Below are 14,674 nucleotides of genomic sequence, written 5' to 3'. Positions count from 1 at the left end.
TCCAAAAACCTGAGTTTGGGTAATTTCCAAACATTCTATTCCCCAGAGAAATGATTCTTATTAAATGGGTGTATTGGGTTTATTTATTTTTTTGCTGTTTCACATCAATCACTGAAATAAAAAAGAGAAAATTGTTCATAATGTGCTCTCACATGACAACAATATCACTGCCGTAAATCTTGTAGTAGCTTGTAGCCCTAATATCCGAACATTTGTCATGAATTTAAATTTACTTCTTGGATTTATATTAGAATACATGTCATTACTATCACATATTTGCACTATTAAAGTGGATAAAGTTCATGGTATTCCCAATGAGACAAAGAGGACATTCTATTCAGAGGCACATACAGTCTTCAGGGAAACCAAAATGTCCTCTTGATCACTAATCTTGTAAAATCTGTGGTCACAGTATAAGACATCATAAAACACGCGTTTGTGTTATAAATACATTTTGGGCAGATGCTGTGTTAAATTAAGGCCCAGCTTCCCTTCTTAGAGAGGGAAAATCTGACAACACGACAGTTTCAACAGCAGATAATCATGCTCTCTGCTTTTATGACAGGATAATGTCATTCTGGGAAGATGAAGAAAGTGCTACAGCAATGTAGGAACATTTTTATCATGATAATCTGTGGACACGGAAAAAGCTCAACAAGTTTGCAGGTGTTCTCGTAAATGATCTTGATGGCGGGAAAGGATTCCCTAGGATTCTCCTGAAACTCCCATCAAAACAAAGAAGAGTCTGTTATCAACTTTGCCACAGGCCCAGGATAGAGCTTAGTATCTAAATGCATAGAGACCTGAGTAAAGGTAGAGTTACACATCCATTGAACTCTTTCCAGTATAATTCATGCTGCTGTACAAGTAAACTCCCATGTGGTGGGGAACTAAAAAACTACAAAACCAAAAACATCTGCTTATCCTGTCTGGACCTTGAGTCAGATATTTGACATACTACAGTATAGCTAACATTGGATAATAGAAAGCACATGGGGAGTGGTGTCTATTCAAAGATAAGTGAGATAAATAGCAGTGGAGCTAGTTTATTAATGATAAATGGGACGGATGATCCAATGTAACATTAGCATTGTGCTGTCATTGTCCAACATGACTACCACCAAAGCTCCAGCTGAACACTGAATCTTGAGGTTTTGATTATCATCAAAAATGCCACAGTCAAAATATGTCATCTTTTCCAAAACAGAGAAATTCTTGCACAAACTGAAATGCAGCCATTAGCTTTACACTGGCAGCATTGTTCACTCTGAAAGACTGGATGTAACAATGCATAATTTGGTCAAGGTGTTATTTCAGACAAAAAAAGTCCTCCTTGCAGAGACTTGGATAAAGTGGGATTGCCTTGCTAAACTGAGTTTACTGTCTTCAGTAGGAAAATCAGTCTGGACAGCAGGGTGAGAGTGTGGCTTTAGGTTTGCAGATTACTTTTTCACATCTTTGCCTTCTTTAGTTCCTGAAAACACAACAGTGGAAGGTGGTAGCTGCAGATCATATCGTGCTGTTACAAGTAGCAGCGAAACAGGCCTTCAAAACCACAAGATAAATACTCTGGAGGAAGGAGTTCAGAACCAGTGAAACCACGGAGGGCAGTCTCTTGCTGTTACATGCACACGAAAACATTTCTACAAAAATAGTCCCCCACTAAGTCTTTTTATTAGAATTTCCAAGTAATGCAAATGTCAAAAAGAAGTTAGAAACATGAAGGATTTGTGGGACACATATGCTACGAGCCCAGAGCCAACATGGTGCACACCTTAGATACCAGGACATGTAAAACGAGTCAGGATCTGTTTCGCCCAGCAACATTTGTAATAAACATGGATATGTAGTGAAGACAGCCCAGAAGGAAGTGTTAAATCCAAAGGCAAGCAAGGAAGACTGTACGAGGTGTCTGGTGTCTCCTGCCTGGATGTAAATTCTGCCTCTGTGTAGGAAAATTCAGACCTATTGGGTCTTAAACTATGAAGACAAGGTTCAAATCTATACCAAAAGTTACGAATGAACCCACAAACCCAAACAAACCCCAATGACAGCACAGTCTGGCCAAGAGCCTAAGTCATGATAAATACACGAGGGAAAGTGGATATGATTTTTCCTTGAACAATAGAAGCACCTAAGGGGTTTAGAGATGGAAGAACATTTGGAGCCGATGAGTGAAGACCTTCTGGGAAGACTGCAGATAAGCAGTTTTAATCTAAACACGTTATAATTCAAGTGATAGTCGGATGGATTTCAATGCAATGAAGGTCTTTATGCCATACAGAACTGAAGGCAGCATCACACTGGAGTAAAGTTAATGTGACAAGCTAAATTAAAAATCCAGATGATGGAAGGGGGCTGCAGGAGTTTTGGGAATAATATTCAGTAACAAAGGTTCCATATGAATGAATAATTATTTTGTTCTCATGGTAAATAAATTTACTGTAAAAAATAAAACCAAAATAGTATTAACCAATTTCTCCCTGTTTTCCTGTTCTGAGTATGACTCAAGTCCATTGACTAATACATAAGACTTAAACAGATCTTTAAAATTATATCATATTTTTATTATAATATTTTTAAATGCTGTATAATTTCCTTAGCCACTCTGTCACGTTCAGTTGTTTCTCTCTCTTCGATGTATTGTGTTTGTTCACACATGACATTAGAACACACCTGGTGTTCCCAATCAAAAATGTCCCCTTTTTGCCTTCTTTAGCAACCCCAGGAGAACCTATTCCAGATAGAACTTTTACTCTGTGAGAACCATACCTGCTGACATTTGTCAAAACATCTATGGTATAATTTTAATGATTGAAACAACTTTCTTGCAGCTTTTTGAGGGCCATCTGAGGGCAGAACTGATGACATGAGATGCAAGCTATGGTCAATGAAGACTACATTCCATCAATAAGAAAGGGAAGAGGACATGCAGTCAGGAATCTCAGTTGAGAAGCAGATAAAACACCACATTAGGATGCTCTATTTGTAATATTATATCTAGATGTATAATCATTTAGAATTGATAGGTCACATTTGTCTGGGAATTACTCAACTGGAAATTAATGCAGAATTCATAAACAACAGTGGAGGTCTGAGGTAGATGGAAAAATATCAGACTATTTGGTTCAGGAGAGACAATACATGATTTGTTTCATGTGTTGACTGTAAGTAAAACTCAAAACATCAACAGACATTTATATCATATCCTAACAGTTTAGGTCAGAGAGGAGGTCAAACAAAAAGTTAATTCATCATTTCCTTACCCGTATAACTCAACGCAGAATAAATCTGACTAAGTAATCCCTAATGACAAAATTGCTCCATGCTAAAAATATGTTGAAACATGGAAGAAATGCCAAGTCGTTCATTTTGCAGTCATTTTGTTGAGTGGAGCCATTTGAATACATTTAAGAGGAAAACCAGAACCACCAAACCACCAAAGTAATCCCTTAATCACCAGTCAGCTAGCATCTAGAGCTGAGAATGAAGCCCAAATTACAAACTTTGTGAGGCTTCAATACTCTCCATTCATGAATCATTCTAAAGGCATCATGAGATCACACAATGATTTCAGTATTTTATGCAAAGGCAGCGCAACAACATTAAACCCCAAATCTGATCAACTCTGGTGAAATAGGCAAACTGTGAGTGGCATACTATATTCAAACCTGTGATTAAGTACATTTCTAGGTGGCATTTCTCCTAGAACTGTCAACAAATGCCAGCTTGTAATTTGCAAAAAAAACATGATAAACTATTCTCTAGCCATAAGATATTTTCTCTGTTTTACCTTAAAATACAGAAAGATCAATCACTCTGATTAATCTGTCGCTTTGTTATTGCCATAATTGCAAACTTTGAGATTTTTGTGTTGAGGGTGTTTCTCTGCACCAGGCATTTCTTTCTGAACTGTGAAACCATGCGAGGTAAACATCCCTGTTCAGATGATGATGTATTTGACCATTAAAAGTGATTAATCTTTCAAAAAGATCTCGTTCTAATTGCAGCAGTTAGAGTAAATTGCAGGGATATTATGCTGTGCTTCAGGACTGCTGCTCAACTCATGTTTAAACAAGACAAGCAATGAACATCATGAATCAGGCTTGTTTTAACTGGGGCCAAACACAACAACATCAGATTAATCACTCAAGTTTTGGTTGGTTTGGGTAGAATTGTAGTTTACTTTCTTGAAACCCCTTTCTCAAACCACAATTCTGAGATCAGCTACAGAAATTAGGCAAAATCAGAAAAAAGAAAAAAAAACACAGAGACAAAAGCAAAAGTTCAAAAACTTTGTTTACACTCATGTTAGCCAGAACTGTTTACCTGTCTGCTGATGAAATATGAAACTAAGGACCATTTCTAATAGGCAAACATTTAAAAAAAATAATTTTAATTTCTGGGAGCATGGTGGGGAGCACGCTCACCTCACAGCAAGAAGGTTCCAGGTTCAATTCCTTTCTTAGTTTCTATGTTCTCCCTCTGTCTGCGTGGGTTCTCGACGGCTTCCTCCGCAAAAATGCGGCTTAGGTGAATTGGACACATCAAAATTCTCCATAGGTGTGAGTGTTTGTCTGTCTGTGTGTGCCCCCGTGATGCGCTGGCGATGCATCCAAAGCTTACCCCGCCTCTTGCAAGATGGATGGATGGATGGATGGATGGATGGATGAGAGTTTTTGAGGGTGCAACATTCAAATGAAACACACTGAACTACCTTAAGCCTCTTATTACATCACCAGAGTAAAGGTGAAACCTCTTTTAACTGCACTTGCTGTGCTGAGAAAACAAATTTCCATAAGTTAATGGATGAGATGTAACTTAGCAGCGGCACTGGTTAGAAATGAATAGCTGCAACGAGTCATTGGATTAAAAATGTATTTCAATGTTTTCAATAATGGATCAAATTTAATTGAAAATACTGTCGGTATTTCACGTCTAATGTGTGGAAACATAGTCACCGTATTCTGAGGTACCATGACAGATCATGTAAATAATGAGGACATATGCCTCTAACAGGAACAGAGGGGGTGGAAAAAGAAAGACCACAACTCCCCCAGTTGTGAACCGCTTCCTTTATAACAGCACAGCAGTGAACAGCAGACGGTGATTGTCTGTGAAATCCATCACTGATAGGAACAAGGTAATAAAACCTCCACCACTATCATCCGCCTGGAATGTTCCTCCCACACAAATGAAGATCATCATATTACCTCCAAATCCTTTTTCTGAGGGAGAAGTTACTCATGTCTGACAAGAACCACAAGGATTTGTGATCTTATTTTATTTTTCTTTTATTATCATTACTGCCATACAAAATCACATCTGTAACCCTGAATTGCTGAATGTCAAGTTTCTTATTTCTATTTAACATTAAGAATGATTACATCACCTCACAAGCACAGACCTAGTGATGACCGCTTGTTACACTGTGTGCGTGTGTGTGTGTGTGTGTGTGTGTGTGTGTGTGTGTGTGTGTGTGTGTGTGTGTGTGTGTGTGTGTGTGTGTGTGTGTGTGATGACAACCTTTGGTGTGAAGCCAATATGTGCACTGAAGATTCTGTACAAGGCCCATGAGCTCAGAGCTTTACGCAACAGAATGGGAAGTGATAGTTTCACGCGTCACACTGTTGTACGGTGGCTTTGCTGGTTATGACACAGCATTTTGTCCAGAATCAAGACGTTATCTTTCTTCACCATTGAGTTTTTTCCTTTGTCCGACAAATTAAAAGCTGATCAGAAAGTCGGACTACTTCAGGGATATTTTCACTGACTTTAGGCCATGACTGAAAGACTTCTTTCTTCTTTCCCTTTCGGTTTTTCCTTTCAGGGGTCGCCACAGTGAATCAGTTGCCTCCATGTAATCCTTTCTTCTGCATCCTCTTCTCTCACACCAACTACCTTCATGTCTTCCCTCACTACATCCATAAACCTCCTCTTTGGTCTTCCTCTAGGCCTCCTGCCTGGCAGTTCAAAACTCAGCATCCTTCTACCAATATATTCACTATCTCTCCTCTGGACATGTCCAAACCATCTCAGTCTGGCCTCTCTGACTTTATCTCCAAGACCTCTAACATGTGCTGTCCCTCTGATGTACTCATTCCTGATCCTATCCTTCCTGGTCACTCCCAGAGAGAACCTCAGCATCTTCATCTCTGTTACCTCCAGCTCTGTCTCCTGTCTTTTCTTCAGTGATACTGTCTCTAGACCAAACAACATCGCTGGTCTCACCATGAGATTAAAAGACTAGAAATATTATTCCTATCAGCACGCAATCCAGTAGACCAGCTCAGGGACTTCAGAGCACTGTTCCATGGACATGAGCTAGCTGCATAATAACTCAAATACTGTACTTTGTTACCCATTTCTCCCATTAAGTCATCGCAGCTACTGTCCCACTGAGCAGAAAGGGGCTTAGTGAAATCTCCAAGAATTAAGCTATGAACTTTGATTTAAATTGAAAGGAGCAGCCAGATTTCTGCATTTCCAATTATTTTTGAATTGGAAAATCGTTTTATGAATGTATCGGTGCTTTTTGTACCAAGTTCACAATGTGAGACTAGATCGCCGGCTCTGACATGGATACTGATTACGGTATGTGTAGAAAGCCAGCGAAGCCTGAAAATGCCTCCAATATAACCCCTCATTGCAGCACTATATGAGGCGGTGCCAGCACATCTTTAGTCTGTGGTGAGGTGAGGCATTATGTGTTCAAGTTTAATTTGACTCGTTTACACCTTGAAGCAAAAAACTCTGATGCCAACTCCCTTTCTAACAGCAGTGTGATTATACAACACATACAGTACACACTAACAGAAATAAGTGTGTGTGTGTGTGTGTGTGTGTGTGTGTGTGTGTGTGTGTGTGTGTGTGTGTGTGTGTGTGTGTGTGTGTGTGTGTGTGTAATTGTTTTTTATTCAACATAATGACAAGCAAGAAAACATCATGACGTCTGTGGACGGGGATGATGAGTGGGTGGTGCCACTATGATGTAGTGTGAATTTCATTCCAGCCTTTTTCTTGTTCCTTCCTCCTTTCTCTCTCTCATTTCCCTTTTCCTGTCATTTTTCAGCTTTCATTACCAATAAAGGAAAAACCCAGAAGAAAAAATAAATAAATTAAAGTACAAACTGCTGTAGACACATTTTATTATGGTGAAAACTTTAATGGCTGTGATGGAAACAACTCTGTGCCCCTTGTCATGATGTTCTGTATTTTCTGCAACCTTAAACTAACATGTTCCCCTGAAAGGTTCAACAGTGACTTCAGTATGAAGCTGTAAAATACCTCTGAATGACCAGTAAAGGACATGGACATGGCTGCAGCGTGTGTTTTATTCCACTGGGGGTTCACTCGTCAGCTGCAGCAGAATAGATGGAATTCAGCTTGTTTTCTCACTGGAAAAGAAATAATATAATAAAATAAAACAGCAATTACATTTTGAATGAATAAAAAGTCGTTCTCCAATATGTCACTGTGTCCAGACTCTCTCTAGTGAACCAGTTAAAGTGACAACACACAGGTGACCATGGATTTAGGCATTGATTTAGGCTACACTTGTATTAAATTTGACAGCAGTCAAGATGGAAAATGTTTGTTAATTCTAAACAATAGAGCCCCTTAAAAATGTATTTAAAAGATCAACCCTTACCGTTGAGTTTTTATCCAACTTTGCTCTGAGCATAAAATCAGTCTACCCAATCATTCAGATTCACATTCAATAAAGGATGATTAATTAATGCCACCCCAAGCTAGAATAATGATCTTGAGGGCATCCCTGCTGTTTGTTAATCACCGCAGTTTAACTTTGACAGATTCATGACAAAACCCAATTGGTTGAAATATTCTGTATGTTTTATTGGTCTCCTAGAGGAGAAATCCTTATTTTTGTGACCTTTTCACCTATCGTATGCCACCACACATCCATCATTGTATTTTATGATGTTTTTCTAAGGTAAATAAAAATTCACAGTTGTGGCCCACTACCTCTACTTCATGGCTCAATCCAAGCAAACCAGCAGCATCGTGACAAGACAAGTAGGGCGACAGCTGGACGTGCCAGAAACACCTCCCTAGGGAGGCATCCCGGAGGCATCCGCACCAGATGCCCAAACCATCTCAACTGACTCCTTTACACGCGAAGGAGCAGCGACTCTACTCTGAGCCCCTCGCGAACAGCAGTGTTTCTCACCTTATCTCTAAGGAAGACACCAGCTATCCGCCTGAGAAAGCCCATTTCAGCCGCTTGTATCCGTGATCTTGTTCTTTCGGTCATGACCCATCGCTCATGACCATAGGTGAGGGTAGGAACGGAGATTGAAAGGTAGATGGAGAGCTTTGCCTCTCGGCTTAGCTCCCTCTTTGTGACAACAGTGCGGTAAAGCGACTGCAATACTGCTCCTGCTGCCCCAATTCTCCGTCCAATCTCACGCTCCATTGTTCCCTCACTCGTAAACAGGACCCCAAGATACTTAAACTCCTTCACTTGTGGAAGGACCTCATTCCCCACTCGGAGAAGGCAGTCCACCAGTTTCCTGCTGAGGACCATGGCCTCAGATTTGGAGGTGCTAATCCTCATCCCCGCTGCTTCACACTCAGCTGCAGACCGGACCAGTGAGTGCTGCAGGTCACAGGCCGATGACGCAAACAGGACCACATCATCTGCAAAAAGCAGTGATGCAGTCCTCAGGCCGCCAAACTGTAAACCCTCCTCACCACGACTACGCCTCGATATCCTGTTCATGAAAATCACAAACAGAATTGGTGATAAGGCGCAGCCCTGGCGAAGGCCAACAGCTACTCGGAACAAGTTCGACTTACTTCCGAGAACCCGAACGCAGCTCTCACTTTGGGCGTACAGGGATTGGATGGCCCTGAGGAGAGGCCCCCACACCCCATACTCCCGCAGTACTTCCCACAGTATATCCCTGGGGACTCGATCATACGCCTTCTCCAAGTATACAAAACACATGTAGACTGGATGGGCATAGTCCCAAGCCCCCTCTAGGATCCCTGTGAGGGTAAAAAGCTGGCCCGTTGTTCCAGGACCAGGACGGAACCCACATTGTTCCTCCTCAATCTGAGGCTCGACAATTGGCCGGACCCTCCTTTCCAGCACCTTTGGTTTGTAAGGTTTGTAAGAATGAATGAATAAATGAATGAATGAAAAAGAAAGTAATTCTTCCTTTGTGTCCCAGTCTAAACCTCTGTTAGATGTTGTTCAAAAGGCATTTTGATTACCAAAAATACTTCAAGTGGATCTCATCAAGGAGAACCAGTGGTTCTACTCTGAGACTTTCAATACCCTTGGATTAATACAACTCCGACTCCAGCAAACCATTTATGTACAGTTTCCTTTGGGCAAGTGTAAGATGGTGATGAAACACTGACCATTACATTTCCCTGTGATTGAGCACCAAGCAGAATTGATGGAAACAGAGTCCTCTTGACTGTCATCAGCTCAGAACACAGTTCAATTACAGCACAACAGCTTGATCCAACAGGCTGCGATGGAGACAAGTTTCTGAACGCGTGTTTCCAACGCTTTCTGATTTCTCATTGGTCGGCTAGTCAGAGCCCCATTTCATTAATTTTCCTGTCACAATCCGCTCCTAGTTTTCCTCTCATCTGCCCAGCTCTACCTGCCTGCCACTCCCACCTCATCAATGCAACTACCTTAACTTGTGTTTCCTCACCTGATTATCACCTGCCTGTTCAATATATATACCTCCCATTCCTCTCAGTCTCTGCCAGATTGTCTTCGTATCATGCAAAGCTCTCTCGCGTTTATCTCCGGACTGCTTCCTCGGTTTCGACCCTGCCCGTCTTCGACCCGTCTTCCTCGTCTTTGCCCCGGTAATCTGACCAGCCTTCTGTCCTTGACTGCTCTGCCTGCTCGTTCCTTGTCTGCTACCTGTCAGCTGGGATTCCTGTTTGCTGAGACTGTTTTTCTGGAATATTTCTGCCATTCCGTGCTAAGCTTAGAAAAAATTGTTGGACTATTCCTGGTCTCAGTCTGTGCTGTACTTGGGTCCTACCTCTGACCTGTTACATTTCCTGCCACTAGACATTATTCAGGGGCAGCCAAGCTGGGCTGGCGGGGCCCTTACCCGTTTCTTCCAGGGTTGTATGACTGGTCATGTTGAATAGTCGATTGGTCTGTGGTCGCTGATTGTACCAAAACAATCAGCATTTCTGATGTTGCTGAGAGCACTTATCTCAAAGGTCAGACATCTTTTATTAACAAGATTAAATCAAAGATGAAAATATCAAGGCATAAATATTAACTTTCATGAAATTCATGAAAAAGATTTTTGGCTTGAAGGAAATAAAAAAAAATTCCATTGTGACTACTGGACATAAGTAATATCCTTGAATAATGTAAATTTTACATAATAATAATTAGTGGTTATCATAATTGAGGATTTTTAATTTAATTTAAATTTAATTTTTAATTTTATATACTGATATTAACCCCTAAGGGAAATTAAGAAGACACACTCTAGTTAGTAATTCAAACGCATGCATACATATTGGTGAGTACAGGCCCCTGTAGCACACACACACACACACACACACACACACACACACACACACACACACACACACACACACACACACACACACACACACACACACACACACACACACACACACACACACACACACACACACACACACACACACAAGGGGGCCTGTGGGCATGCAAGGGGATTTAGAGTAGCTAGAGTGTCCAGGTAGAGGGGATGACTCATTTTATGATGATCAAAATTTCACTATGATGATTTTTTAAAATTGCTCTATAATTAAAGTAGCACATGAGAGTCATCTTTTCTTCTTCTTCCTTAGGCTTTTCCCTTCAGGGGTCACCACAGCAAATCATTTACCTCCATCTAACCCTGTCTTCTGCATCCTCTTCTCTCACACCAACTACCTTCATGTCCTCTTTGGGTGAATAAAAAATCTTTTACAAGCAGCTGTTGACTTTTACCATTTCTTTGTAGATTTGTCTTAAAACCAGATTTTTGTTCAAGTTTTTTCCAAAGAAAAGATGAACATTTTCAGACACAATGTGATACATGCCATATCATATTTCTAACTTAAAGAACAAGAGGAATGCAGATTTTAGACTGGAGGGGGTTTCACAATAAAATAAGTGAAGGCAAATACTCTCTTCCAAAAAAGGAATGACTAAAACTTATATTCTATGCTGACACATATTTCCATACTTTCGTGGTCTTTCCCAGAAGCAGGCTCTGTTCTTTGTGACTCTGACATTCAGACACCTCCGGGAGCTGAGTCACGAACACTCACCATTTCTCAGGGGTTTATTGGTCATTATAACATCTGCTCTAATAGTTTGGAGGGCAAACTTCGGAGGAGTATCTCTAAATTATCTGCAAGGAAAGTTAGACACTGCATTGTATTGATACCAGTGAGGAACTGGCTGTCCTGGCTCATACAGTCATACAGACCCCCACAACATCTCCCACACAAGCAGCTGAATAATCTCCAGGGTCTGCTCAATTCCAGCCATTGTGGGGGGTTTTAGCGGTTATCATTTATTGACGATACTCCATAACTGTTTTTATCAGACACTAAATTATCCACAGTTGAGAGTGTGGGGGTGAGGGGGTCCCTTTCCAGACTGCCCTCCCAAGAGGTTTGAAAATGGGAAATATGTATTTTTATCAACCTTTACCCAATTTAATTTTTATTTTTTTAAATCAATGCAGGATTCTCTATGGGTGTTAACTGTTCTCAATAAAATATATCATTTTAATTAAATCATATATTGAAACTCATAATTAATATTGTTTTACCGGTTTTATTCCCATAATGAAGTTGAAGCTGCCTGTGAAAGTCCCGGAGGTGCCTTATGAGGTGTTCTTCCATTTCCAGTGCAACTGCTGGTGCTGGCTTTGCCACCTCCTCCCGTAGGGTTTGCTCCAGCATGGTCAAGAGAGGGACAACTTTGGAGGCTGATACAGTTTTCTCTGTTGACAGGTCAACCGTGGCATCAAAGAATGGAGACTGCAGAGAAAGGCACCCTTCAACAATGAACACCATTCCTCTATCAGGGAGGCCTTCACATGAGCTATAGTCTCAGTTGTGTGGGATTGGGTGAATGCCTGCACACCCAACAGTACTGAACACGGCCTCGTTCCTTCCACCACAAAATGGCATGTTATAGTCAGGTATGAATCCATATTCATGGATGTCCAAATGTCAGATGTAAGTCTTACAGCAGTCACTGTTTCCACCACAGCCTTAGCCTTCTCTTTAGCAGTGTGGTATTTGCCCTCAAAGATGGCCTTCAGGACCTAATTGAAAAAATATATAGTGACGAATAATGAGACACACATTAATGTACACTTTAATTTTATACATGGAGGCATACATGCCTGCCTTATAGGGAGAACATCATTTGGATCCAGTTTGGACACAAATGTCCTGAACCCAACATCGTCCACTATACTAAAGGGCTGTGTATCTTTGAAAATCATGTCGACAAGGGCCTCATTGAGCTCTTGTTTTCTTGTGGCTGATAAAAACAGAATAGTGTCTTTTACATGTTGTTTTTCATTTGTACAGTGAACAGAAGTCAACATGTAAAATTTGTGTTACTAATATTGTAATGCCTTACCATGGCTGGGTGAAGCTCCAGTTTCCTTTCTATTTTTATGAAAGGCACGGTAATGCCTTATCATAGATGAGGTGTTACTATTCTAGCCCAATTCTTTCAAACACAACAAGGACTTCACATTTCAATTAAATGGGAAACAGTGAAAATACAGTTTTTAAAATGCAAATGTATCATTTCTTGAATAATGTTGGATTTAACTTACCTTATTAGGAGTGGTCAAATCAAAATGTTCCCACACACGGGACGTTTTTCTCTTCCGAGCTGGCTCCATCCTCTTAGCATTTAGATCTAATCTCTGATCTGCTCTCTGAATTCTCCAAACTCTCCTTACACTCAAACAACTCTCTACAAAACTCCGCATTTTAATGTCTAAGTCCGGGGAGTTTATATTGTCGTCAAACAATTTGAACCCCTTCCTGAACCAGTCACGTGTTACAGGCGGGTAGCAGGGCTTCAGACGTCATAATTTCCGGACCCTCCCTCCAATGAAGTAGGCCTTGATACGCGCTTTGCGCAAACGCCCCCTTCCCTACTCGGTTCACGCTTCGAAGCCTCGATACGGAACGTAACATCACTACCAAATACCTATGCTCTGCCTGTCAGATTATACCCTTTTTGAAACTTGACCTGCCTGCTTCCCTGTCGTGCTTTGAGTTCCTCCTGCCAGTCGTGTTTGAGCGCCGACAGATTTGAAGATTTGTCTCTGCCTCTCGGACTACGGTAATGTTAGCAGTCTTCAAACCAACCACCTTTCCTGTCAATCCTGCATTTTACATTTAGTTATCATGATAGAAAAAGATAAGGTTAGAGAAATTAAACAGAAGAGACATTTTTGAAGATTTAACGGTGCTCAAGGTGGAGAATAATGTTTAGACAGATGAGTACAATCACTCTGGAGACATGAAGAAACACTCCATGGCATATCAATATAGCAATATGTACACACACATTGCTATGTTGACATGCCAGAGTGTTTGAAAACATTGGTGTGTGAAAACTAGGAAACCCTCTTTGTTCAACTTTGTGAGCTTGTGGTTGCTGAGAGATTTCTGTGTATCTCTGTGTTTAAAATCAACACTAATATGTGAGAACAGTGGTTAATTAATTTGTAGTTTTGAGTCAAATACTCACATTTGTTTACATGTATCTGTAATCATTAAGATGACTTCAACGGTTAGTGATTTAATGTTGCTGTTATGCACATCCTCCAGCTCCTCATCTCTGCCAAGTCTTCAAGATTCACCAACTCTGTAATTCCTCAGGTTCATCAGGGTCATCAACCACCAGCACCATCAGTGTCTACTCCAAGGGAGGATATACTGAACATCCTGCTGCTACTCATGACAAACTTACTTCAATCTCCCTGTCATTTAAGATGATAAATCAATTTACTTCAACTTGTCTCTCCTGATTGAGGGATAAGCAGCAGACGTTTAGCATAACATAACAAACTCCATTCACTTGAAATATTGCAGAAGCTTACATTTCATATTTGAATGTCCTTCAGATGACCGGCAAGGAGGCGCAGTGGATAGTGTTGTTAACTCATAGCAAGAAAGGCCTGGGTTTGATTCCACCTGGGGCCTTTCTCTGCAGAGTCTGGATGTCCTCTCTGTGTCTGTGTGGGTTCTGTCCAGGTTCCCCCAGCCTTTCTTCCCACCTCCATCAACATGTAACTTATGTGAACAATACACAAAATTATCCGCAGGTGTGAATGCTTGTGTGTCTAAGTGGGTGGCCATGCAATGAGCTGGCGTTGCGTCCAAGGTGTACCCTGCCTCTCGTCCGTAGTCAGCCGGGATGGGCTCCAGTATAACCCATGAGCCATGAAGATGAGACAATTACAATCATCAATGGAGATCTGACCATGTTCCTTAGATATACTGTAGATATGAGGGGCTGAAAATTTTGTTATTTATGAATTTGGGTTATACAGATAAAACTTTAATTGACAGATTGATTCATTCTTATTGTATAGTAAACAACTGTCTGAATGAATAAAAACACTGTTTCAAACCACTATAGAGG

General features: G+C 40.8%; 1 long non-coding RNA gene across 1 annotated transcript; it reads right to left on the bottom strand.

Annotated features, from left to right (window-relative positions):
* Nucleotides 1-7,193: 7,193 nt before the first annotated feature.
* LOC137611446 (uncharacterized) lies at nt 7,194-12,979 on the bottom strand. Its single transcript, XR_011038632.1, has 3 exons — nt 12,849-12,979; nt 11,823-12,323; nt 7,194-7,397 (listed from the first exon to the last, which is right to left on the bottom strand). It is a non-coding gene; the product is annotated as an uncharacterized lncRNA (long non-coding RNA).
* Between the last annotated feature and the right edge of the window lie 1,695 nt (nt 12,980-14,674).

This window comes from Antennarius striatus, chromosome 17 (assembly GCF_040054535.1).
Source record: "Antennarius striatus isolate MH-2024 chromosome 17, ASM4005453v1, whole genome shotgun sequence".
NCBI lineage: Eukaryota > Metazoa > Chordata > Actinopteri > Lophiiformes > Antennariidae > Antennarius > Antennarius striatus.
Note: the sequence above shows the minus strand (reverse complement) of the source record. Positions and strands in the feature narration are given on the sequence as shown.